The sequence below is a fragment of the Pseudopipra pipra genome, chromosome 3 (assembly GCF_036250125.1).
Source record: "Pseudopipra pipra isolate bDixPip1 chromosome 3, bDixPip1.hap1, whole genome shotgun sequence".
Taxonomy (NCBI): Eukaryota; Metazoa; Chordata; class Aves; order Passeriformes; family Pipridae; genus Pseudopipra; species Pseudopipra pipra.
The window spans coordinates 55,696,054-55,707,400 of NC_087551.1; the positions used below are offsets into that span (position 1 = coordinate 55,696,054).

An 11,347-nucleotide genomic window follows, 5' to 3' on the forward strand; every position below is an offset into this window, starting at 1 on the left:
CCCTTCCCTCCTCCTTCTCGCTTTGAGGGGGGGGGGTTGGGTGGACACTGAGCATTCAGCCAAAGTAACCGATAACATTTATGTGTGAGCTTGCCAATCAGAAAAGGTCCAAGACTTTATTATTTAGCAACTTTCATTCCAATTTTTCAATCTGTATATAGACTTTTTAGCAGAGTGGGCATTGTCATTTTTTTTAAACATACTTATGTAACCATAAAACCAAGCCTGTTGAAAACTGTAAAGTCAATGTCCAAAACATGTTAGGCATCAGTTCAAGAACTTGGAACAAAATTACTTACAACTCTTTCTACCCATTTTTGCAATCAATTTGTAAAACAGGTATTTGGCTCCAATTCAGACAGTGACATTCTGTATTGTTTGTTTTATTATCTTTGATTAATGTTTTTCAGGCAGTTTGAAATTTTCAAGTGAAAAGAATTACAGGAAAGTAATATGATGTGAACATATGATACAAAAGAATCAACTTTTCAACAGGGTTTGAAATCCATCATGGCATCTACTATAAAGGAGCATTTGTGGTAGTATTGAATTAAGCAGAAGCTCAAATGATTAATCAGAAAGTTACTCTATCTTCCTTGACTTTAGTTCAAAGATTATTTAATTTTAAGGATTTCGTCATTAAGTTGTTCTTCTTTAAGAATTACTTCACTTGTAGATTTTTGACTGAGTACTAGACATATTGAATCAGGCATATTCCATGACGAATATAATTTCTAGAAACAACCCCCTCCCCCTTGTTTAAGATTATCTAATTAATGTGAATTAATCAGTAGAATATGAAGGATGTGGACAATGCAAACCAAACAAAATTGATTGCCAGACAGAATTTCATCCATAAGTCACTGGAAGATTTCCCTGTATGGTGGTGGTAGATATGACCACTAATAATTTAAACAGCTAATATTCTTAAAATAGAAGATTTTCTTATAAAAAATGTCATGCAGTCCTATGTCTATTGATTCTTTAGACATTTACATTAAAAAGAATATATTGAGATAAACCAAGTCTAATTACGATATGACATTTTGTGACACTGTGATACCTAATAATCAGTTAAGACTGTGACTCAGAAACTAATGTTTCTGTGTAACTTGAAATCTGGCATTCAGGAATCCTAGAGTTGTACAATCATACATGGAAATTTAGTATGTGCATGGGGGGACAAATATCTTTGGTTTAGAATTACTTTTTAACGTGCGATGCCTGGAACAGAAGAGCCCATTCTAGAATAGAGATATTTTCAACCCATTCGCATTTTAGAACAGAAGTTTTAGGATTGTATATAAAGTAAAAAGGTCCTGTAATTTCATTACTTCAAATACTTATAATTATTTAAAACACAAAATCATACCATTTTATAAAAGCATCGTCAAATAAAACAAACTTCAAGTGTGCTTCCGATACGTAATTCCGGTTTCTTATTAAGGACTGCTTAGCGTGTAATTTATGGCTCACTAAAGTGGCCCAGATTCCCTAGACCTAAATAGCATTCAGACAGTTTAAACCTCAATCCCCGGGGAAAGGACACAGAATGAAAACTCTGTTCCTGCAGGGACTGTGACACTGCAATCTGAGCTGGGCTTCCCAAGCTGGCAGAGGAGCAGAAGGCAAGGCGTAGAAGAAGGATGCTGACATTTCTGTGTCTAAGGCCTGTGCAGCGTAGTCCAAGGAGCTGGGCCCTGCCAGATCCAGCACCACAAAGGGGCCTGCCACGGTCCAAGGGGGGATGGGGCCGTTACACAGCACGGACGGATCCTCACTTGGGGTAGAGGTGCAAATGGAATACCTTATTGAGGCGTGACTGAGGTTTTATGAGTTTAGGCGGGGAAAGGGCTAGAACATGGGGAGGAGCATGAGACAGACAAATGGGGGAGCAAATCGGGGTAGGGACACAGGCAAAGGGGGAGGAACGTGGGAGGAACCAGGGAAGGAAAGGGCAAATGGTAACTGTCTCCTCTCTGCAGCTTTTTCAGCCTATCAGAGAGGGGAGCAGGGAAGCAGGGAGCAGGCAAAACTCGTGGCAAGCCCGGGCATACCCAGGGTGTGCACTGTGTAGTGTGAGTACAATGCCATACACATATCTGAAACCACGTAATAACAGTAAAGTCCATATAATAAAGTCCTGTCAATTGCTGTGTGTCTTTCTCCACACCTGGAACCGCTTCCATCCTGAATCTTGCTCCTTCACAGGGGCCAGCACTGGGAAGCCCCTCACCCCAAAACTCACCATCTCTGGTGAGTGGCAGCATGAAGAAAGAGAGGTTACTGGCTTAGATGGTGACTATGTTTACACCTTGACACATCAGAACTATCTGATCTTAAAGCTTATCCTATCTAAGGTATTGCATGGGCTGTTTGTGTAAATGTCTGCATGGTATTGTTAGAAAACTATCTGAAGTTCTGTTTCTGCTTCACTGGAGCAGGAAAGCTGCAGGCTATGAGCACTCCAGGAATGATATAAACATGTCCTTCATACTTCCATATTTTCAACTTTTAACAGCACTGTGACATGTCACCTTTTGATCTCTGGTAAGACAATTTCTCTCTATAGCTAAAATAATAGCATTTATATATATATATATATATATATGTATATATATATATATATATATATAACTTCTGTTTTTGCAATAATTTCCTTTAGGAAGGAAAAAAATTACTCTTGATTACATGTGTGCTAAACCAAACAATAAAAATTATACACCAACATTTCAACAAGTACCTATCATCGTAATGTTTATTAGAGTGGTAGAGTTAAACATCACCAGCAATAAGTATTTTTGTGGGTTTTCAGGAACTTGCTCCTCATGCAAATTTTTCACCATATGTTTGTGCACTATGCTTAATGATGTCTGGAACAATGAAGCATAGTGCAGTACAATAATAATGCTAAGTTCTCTTACAGAGCAATTTCACAATAATTTTAAAAGAAATTTTAGTCATTTAGGGACTATAGGTTTAGGCTAACCATATTTAATGAAATTTTTTCTAAAGTCTATCCTGATATCATCAGCAATTCTGGTTCACAGATGAGGATGCAAGTAAATAGAAGGGAAATATTTTCCAGAACCATTAAAAACAGTAGGCAAGGAGAAAAAATACAGCTGTGGGAAAATAAGGTGATTATTTTTCTAAATATATTTTATCATATTTTCTCTATTTTTATGCTACCGCAATGAGTACAAAGTTATATGAGTTACTTACAAATGTCTCTTTGAAAGTTGACTTGACTTCAGTAGTATATTGCTTACCAAATATTTTCCTCATGTAAGGCAATACATGGGGTTAATTTGTTGCTGTCCATTTGCAATGGTAATCATCATTGCTTAAAATTAAAAATGTGTTGTAAGTAATTTCAGTTCATCGAAACACAGATATTCTGGAAGACAATATTGTATAAAGTGTATGGAATTACTATCCAATATGTTGCTGGACAATTTGAGAGGTGAGATGGGGAATCGCATTTAATTTATAGAAGTACAAACAATATGCAAGAAATTGTCATTGTGCTGTGATAATGCAAGTGACACTGACATTTTTGTGGGGCATGCAGAAGGAATTAATCAAATTTTACAACCCAGTCAGGATATGTGAGTGCTGGATAAATATACACTGTGAAAGTGGTGGTATAACATCATTGCCAGTGACAGCTTGCGTCACAAAAACCAAAGTCTGAATAGGAACAGCAATTTCTCTTCTTTCATTCAGATGACATCAAAGGTCCATGGGAAATTTGTTTTCATTAACACATTCTTCACTGATGGCAGCAGGAAAAACATTTTTGGTCTGGAAAAAACAAATCAACCTTTTTTGAAGTAGTGAATATTCATAACTTTTTTTGATTTAAAACTTCTTAAACATATGGTTTGCATTCTGATGGATTAGAGACTTCAAAATCATTATATCACATTTTCATGTTTTCATTACAGTGCTGCCACACAGGCTTCCCTCCCTGCCCCTTGAAAAGCTTTTTCTAACTGCAGCTGAGACCTTGGCTCCAACAACAAGCATGAGGTAAAGCCTTCACTGGGACTCCTTCTGACCGTCATAGAGTGCAAAAGGCTATCACAAGGTTTTCTTTTGTGCTATGTACATGAAATGGCTCATGCAAAATGGAATCCCAGAACAGCTGAGGGTGGGAGAGGCCCTCTGGAGACCATCTAGTTCAACCTCCCTGCTCAAAGCAGGGTCAGGTGGAGCAGAGAGCTCAGGACCATGATCAGTCAGATTTTGAGTAGCCACAAGGGTGGAGATGTCACAACCTCTCTGGGCATCTTCCCATGTTCAGACAACCACGTAGTGAAAAAAAGGCTTTTCTTATGTTTCAGTGGATTTTCCTGTATTTCACCTTGTGCCCAAAAATTATCGTATGATGAAACTATAGTTGCAAGAGGTCTTTCAAATTGCATGACTGAACCAAACAAAGTCATTCTGGGAGGTTACAAGAGATACTACCTAAAGAAATGAATGCACAGGCAGGTATGCTCAGTTTTAAATTTTGAAGCAAGTGAGCTGTCCAAATAGAAGAGCAAACCTGGCTTAAAACACAGCCAGAAAGGCAGCCACTTTTCACCCACTCTGGATTGTAAGGATGGAAGTCTCAGCTGACACTGGCAAGGTCATATGCTGCACAGACAGCTCAGCAAACCTTTTCTCATGCAGAATTAATGATCAGGGTATGAAACCACACGGTGGAACAGTTATTTAGGCACTAACCTACTCATACTTTTGCCTTGATGGTTTGTCTGACCAGAGAACTGTCTGGATGTGCTCCCTAACAACGATAACGGGTTTGGTGAGTTCCCTAGAGAGACAGACATGAGTATTCAAATGCCAGAGCAGCTCTGAAATGCAGGGCACAATTGAGTGCCTGCAGGTTTCCTTCAGCTATCTACGATCACTTTGTTAATCTCCTCTTGGTCAAACCACATGAGAAGTGATAGTGCTCTCTGTATAGCAAAATGCATATGGTCTTGAAAAGACAAAAACTAAAGATGCCTTGTTGGGTTGTAGGTATGATAGTTCATTTGTGGTTGAAAAGATTTTTGTCCACTACTGTGGATCTCTCTTCAGCAAGAGTAACAATATCATCCTTTAGTCTGAGCAGTGCCATATATTCACAGGTCTCAGAGCAGCAGAGTGGCCACTTTCTTTGCTAGCAAATGAAAAAGGGAGCATAATGTTGTTCAAAGACTTGGCCCTAGAAACTATGAGATTTTTATCAAGACATGCTGAAATGTGGAAGGGAACTTCTCAGTAAGCTTATTAGTGGCCAGAGATTTATTTGTTTTCAAAATTCTGGCACCTGACCAGTGCTGTTTGCTCTCACTGTACACAGTAAGCAAATGTCACCGAATCCTCTATACATCAGCATTTAGGAGGTCCACAGGCAAAACTTTTAAATACAAGATGTTCATGGGTCAGTCAGTTTGTAAGTGAAAGCCTGAATGTTATCTCAGCTCCCTGAAAGTCATTCCATTGGTGTGGATTTCCAGGGACAGGCCTAGAGGAATGGAGGTAGCAATGGTCAGGCAGAGTGAGAAGAAAGCAAGGACCAGACTGCTGACAGCTGTAGCAGAGAACAACTCTGTCCCACTCATACCCCCTTCAATCCTCAGCTCCATATGCTGAAACTAAACCAGTGGTTATGAGTGGAGCTGTAACCAATGACAATATCCAGGAGACTGGAGACATGGCAAATGAACCGTAGGAATAGACTGGAGGAAATAGGAGGAAAAAAAGGACAGAGGCAGTGGCATGTGAACCACTTTGATGGGTTGAATGGGGAGGGCACAGGATCAGATACAGAAACCTCAAACTTCCCAACCTGGGCAACAGGAGGATAGCTCACATGGGGCCTGAATTCAGATGAAGAGAAATAATCTTCTCTTTGTCCAAGCCAAGAAGACCTTGAAGCACAGCCTCACGTTTCCCATGTACTTTAACTGCCAAAATGAGTAAAACCTGGAGAGAATGCCTCTGTGTTTCCTGCAGGCATACCCGTGGTCAGGATTACCCATTTGTGGACCCTAGAAGGCCTGGGGATGAGGCAGGTGCTGGGAAGTTCAGTATGACCAAGGCTCAAGGAGCCTTGCACTGCCCAGAGGTAGATATTTATAGACTCTGGTGGTAACTGGAAAAAGCTAAGGAAACGCAAAATGACAAGCAGAGCCTTTGTTCCTCTATGTCTCTCACCTGTGCTCAGTGCTACCTGCAGATATGTCCTCTCTTTTCTCAAAGGAGGCAATTGAAAAAGGTTTTTAGTTGACTCTAGAGTTTTCCTGCACAGAGATGGAGGTATTATATTTCTGATTTGTCCTTGTCTAAATTTTTTACATTATATTTTTTATTAACTCTAGAAACACATTATAGAAGAATACAGTAAGGTTTAGCATGCTAAGTCACAAAGCAGAGCTTGGTCCTTCAAATCAGATGTTGTTATACATTCAATCCTAAACCTTCCCCTCTCCAATTGAGCTTACTTCTCTTCTGTATGCAATGGATAATGGAAATGACACAAATGTCTCCTGACTGTGTATGTTTCTCCTTTTCTGCAAGTTGGGTCCCTTGGTGCTTGAAAATTCTTTTCAGGAGTTTTTTTATTACATATGTTGAACACGTAGCAAGTATATCTATAGCCCTAGAGTGAATTGTGAGGTGGCAAAGAGAAAGACTTACTGTCAAGAGGCCTAAAGTTATAATTATTGCCATTTTGGAGAAAGAGGAGCTTTGCTTATGCAAGTGTTTAAAATTGACCAAGCAAATACTTTTAATGCCTTTATTCCTGTTCCCCTCTCACAAATATTTGTTGGAGTCTGGTAATTTCATTTCACTCGAATAAGCACCAGATTCCTTTGGGGAAAAGATTGGCTCTAGGCAGACAATCTGTTTAGCCAGCTTCTTTTCTTTAGAGGGAAAAGAAAAAGATGTCAACACAAACACAAATCTGTGATTGATGAGATGTTTCAGGACAGCAGGAAATATTTCCAATTTTAATTTGTTTTGCCCTTTAATGATGAAGAAAATAAGGAGATCCTTAAAGCTTATTTAACTTACTTAAACTTATTTGCTGGCCTGCTAATGGCTAGACTTCGGCCAAGGATAAAATAAATAAATAAATAATATTTCTTCTGTTGAGCCAGGGAATTTTTTTACTTTTAGCTTAGTTTTCAAAAGGCGTTACTTGTATTAGTACACAGCTGTGCCAGCCTAGCATTATGAATATGATTAAGTGTGTGGTAATGAGTCCTTGAACATAGTGCATTTGGGTTTTTTTTGACCAGTTAGTCTAGCACAAAACTGACAATTCCTGTGGGCAATGTCAGCTCAGAGACCAAGAACACAATGGTGCCAGTGACCAACATCTGGTCTAGTTTCTTAGAAAATCAGGATTGATTTTCTAAGAATAACTGAGCACTTTAACCAATAGGGATAGATTGGTTTAGGAAGTGGGTTTCTCTTCTTAGACTTGTTTCCTTGTGATTAACAAGAAGACACTCATTAGGAAAATGGATTTGAAACTTGATAGCTGTCACTCATGTCAGTTTAAATTTGTATAGACAAATTTATAACATTCAGTCCTCTAAGAAACAAATTTTCCCTTAGAACTTACATGGGTAAAGAAAGAGAAAAGAAAGGCTTTTACGTCATCACAGTATTGCTGTTTCTCATCTAGACAAACCAGTGAAGTCTTCCCAAGAAGACCTTCCTGATTTCCTGCCTCTTTTTCCAAGCATTTGACTGATTTACTTGATCATTCCTTAGGAATGTATTATTTTCAGGAATTTTGCCCATTTGATTTGCTAAAAAAATGTAAGTGTAAAATTATTGTTTATTTGCCTGCCCTTATGTGTTTAAAATCTGATTCAAAATGATATGTTTTGGAAAGATCAAAAAACACTCTTCTACTGTATTTCCTGTGTGGGTCTTGATTTTATCTAAGTTCTTTTTTTAAGGTTGCAATAACTCTTATAGTACAACAGATTTCATTTGAAAGAAGGAAAGAAGTGTTTTCTTTGCTTTGCATGTCTAGTGGATGAACTTGATTTTGCCTTTCTTGTTACAGACCTGTAAGGTTTCTCCTACTTTGTGAGAGGAGACAATGCTATAAGAGAGCATGTAAGGGATACTGCCTTGGTTCATAGCAGTTACATAAAGGAGGAGGAATGAGGAGGAACCATGTTACCAGGCAGCACCTGCAACAGGTAGAGCTCCTATTTGTACTATAACTCTTTCCACACTGGCCAAGTGGTCTTTCAGCTGCTGAGCCTGTGCTCCAAACAGAGTTTCTTTGAAAATGAGCAAAGTTCAGCTCAAGCCTAAAAATCCCAAACAGCATGGATTGTCTAAGTCTGAAAGTGCTCAATGTGTGAGACATGACAGGTCACACTGTACTTCAGTCAAGTCTTGGATCATTGCACTTGACTTCCAGCTTATTACCAAGGGTGTCTCTGACTAAGAGGAGCATAATTTCCTTATCACCACATGTGGTATCATTGGAAATTGGATTTCCCGTTCCATCAGCAACACTTCGCAGTCTCAAAGGAGAGGATTGTCTTTATATTTTAGTGTCTCTTGCAATACAGAGTTCCCTCTTTCTTTTACAGAGGGTGTACAGCAAAGGTGTCAGCAAATTGCAAAAGGGCTGTCTGTGGGTGTGGTTTCAGTAAGCCCCCTTGATAAACATGGAACCCTTCCTAGACACTTCTCTGCAGCCAAAGATTTAAATATTCAAATAAATATATTTAATGACTCAACGATGTTCTCCTTCATTGGTGTGAATTTTCCTTTACTCACCAGAGAGAGCTGAGAGAAGAGCCAAGTGGCTCGAATCATGATAACCATGTTGCCAGTAAAAGGCGATCTGTATGTTTTGATTGGCAAAGGCACTAAGGAACGTACCAGCTGTGAATTATTTCTTCTCCCTGAATAAAGGGGTTTGCAGGACAACTAAAAATAAAGTCAAATTATCTTGGGCTGATAATGATAAGGAAGTTGAGGAAAGTCCAGAATTATCTCCACCACGATGTTTAAAATTATGCACAATTACCATCTATAGTCAAGCTACAGACTGCTCTACACATCTCTGAGGAAGAGGGAGTGGATGAACTTGAATGAGGACAACGACTCAGGAAAACCTACATCCATTCTCCTGACGTAGCCAATATTAGATTTTCTAAAGAAGACTGTGTATGTGGGGGAAAGCTGTGAATTAGCACTCTTCGTAAACTATGGAAAATCTTAGTCAAGGCAGGGAAGTTGGAGATGCAAAGATCTTGTTAATCCATCTTATTCAGATTTATCACTCCAGAAGGGCTCTCTTGTGATATTTTCTAGTGGTTCATCTAGCCTCACTTCAGTTCATATCTACAAGGTTATTACTTTCTCTTGCTTTTTAGGAATAGTGATTATGCAAAATGGGAATCCAGGCTTAACTACTAAGAATTGGCATCAGAATGCATAGATAAACAGAGAAGGTCATTAAACCGTTCTTCTTCTGATGCCATGGGGTGATAACCACTGAGAGAAGGTTGGCCAGAAACTGTGAGGGGCCCAGAAGTGAACTGCTGCTATGCAGTGGCCAACCTGTGGCCAGCTGTTGTCTAGGTGATGCTGTCTGTATTGAGGCACAGCTGAAAGGAAGAGAGGATCCCAGAAAAAAATATGATACTTTTTACTTTCACTGGCAGGAGAATGCCTTACACATAAACCATGAGAAAGGCTTTGTTAAAACAGAAAACCCTATGTATTTTTCAGGTCAAGCTACCATGTAAACCATAACAGAATTTCTTGCAGGTATTTCCATTTCAGGCTTTTGGGTGAAGCAGGAGAAACTTTACAGATCTCCAGGTCTAAATGATGCTGGTGCCATGAGTTCAGAAGAATCTCAAACATAAAATTGCTGAACTATCACATGTGGCAATAATACATAGTTTGAACCTTCAGCAATACCAAAGAAAGGAAAGTTGATAAAGATAACTTAAGTCCCTGAAGAGTGGTCTAATTTTTCACTCTGGAAAATCAATAGAAAAACTTTATAAAGAGTAGAATAAACAGATACTGGATAATACATTGCAGAAAGGAACAGGCAATATGGATGTTATCAAGGCAGTTACATCTCACAGAGCTGTTGGAGTCCTTTGTATGTAATATATGTGGATCCATGTAGTATATGTGAACTTTCTAAAAGCTTTCAGCAAGATCATTAGCCAGAGGTCTTAAAAAACCTAAAAACTCCTAAAACCCTCTCCAAAGAGGAAAGAAGCCCCTTTGGGGCAAATAACTGCTAAAAGATAGAGAATGAAAACTTTTAGCGTTAGAATGAGGTTACTAATGGAGCCCCATGAGAGATGAATTACTGCAGGCTGTACTGTTAAACACACCCATACACAAATAGAGAGGTGATGAAGTCTGAAGGTGATTTGAAATTACTCAGGGGAAAAATGACAGTAAGAAGCTGGAGTGTGATATCACACTATTGGGCAACAGGGGAATAAAATTACAGATGAAAAGTAATGTAAATACTGCACAGGGGAAAGGGGTGGGGGCGGCTACCAGCAATCGCTTCAGACATGGCTTGTTTTTTATACTTTTTCCCAAAGTACCTGTAGATAGCTTCTGTTGGCCAGACAACAGATGGATGAATTTTCAGTCTGAACAAATGTGGCATTTTGTTGTGGTTAGAAATTTTAATGGAAAAATCGGGAAGAGATGCAGATTTCATCAGTCCACTTTAAATGTTTTCTGCTTTCTTACCCTTTCTGTGGTGATGAATTTTATCTTAAAATGTTTGAATCATTACTACTGTAATACTGACAGAAGACAGACTTATAGGACAATACATATAAATTGTGTCATTCTCACCATGCAATCCAGAAAACAGAGGAAACTCAGATGAGGTTGCAATGGCAATAGGATTTGGGAATATAAGCATGTATAAATACTTGAATGCTTCTGTTTTATATAATGTTTTATGTAAGACTAAAAAATCATGGTTTAAATCTCTTAAGAGTTCACTTCTGATCCTGTGAAATGTTCACTTCTGATCCTGTAAAACACAGATAAAATATTATATTTTGGACCAGAAATGAATTTTAATACTAGCATGGCTAAATCTAGCATGGATGATTATATTATATTTATGCAAATATAAAGTTTTAACCTTTTTTTCTTTGCGTGTGTTTTTTTTTTCCTCCCAGTACTGATGTGTTTCTCTACAGATGCTGTATTGCACTTGCATTTATTATATTACCCTGGAGATTTAAGAGGTTTCTTTGTGTGCCATTTTGAGAAGGATCAAGGTTCTCTGGTGGGCAAGAGTGAAAAA

General features: G+C 38.6%; 1 long non-coding RNA gene across 1 annotated transcript; it reads left to right on the top strand.

Moving 5' to 3' along the window:
- Positions 1 to 2,093: 2,093 nt before the first annotated feature.
- Positions 2,094 to 11,138, top strand: LOC135411568 (uncharacterized). The gene is made up of 3 exons (XR_010429210.1): positions 2,094 to 2,550; positions 3,951 to 4,035; positions 8,087 to 11,138. It is a non-coding gene; the product is annotated as an uncharacterized LOC135411568 (long non-coding RNA).
- Positions 11,139 to 11,347: the final 209 nt, after the last annotated feature.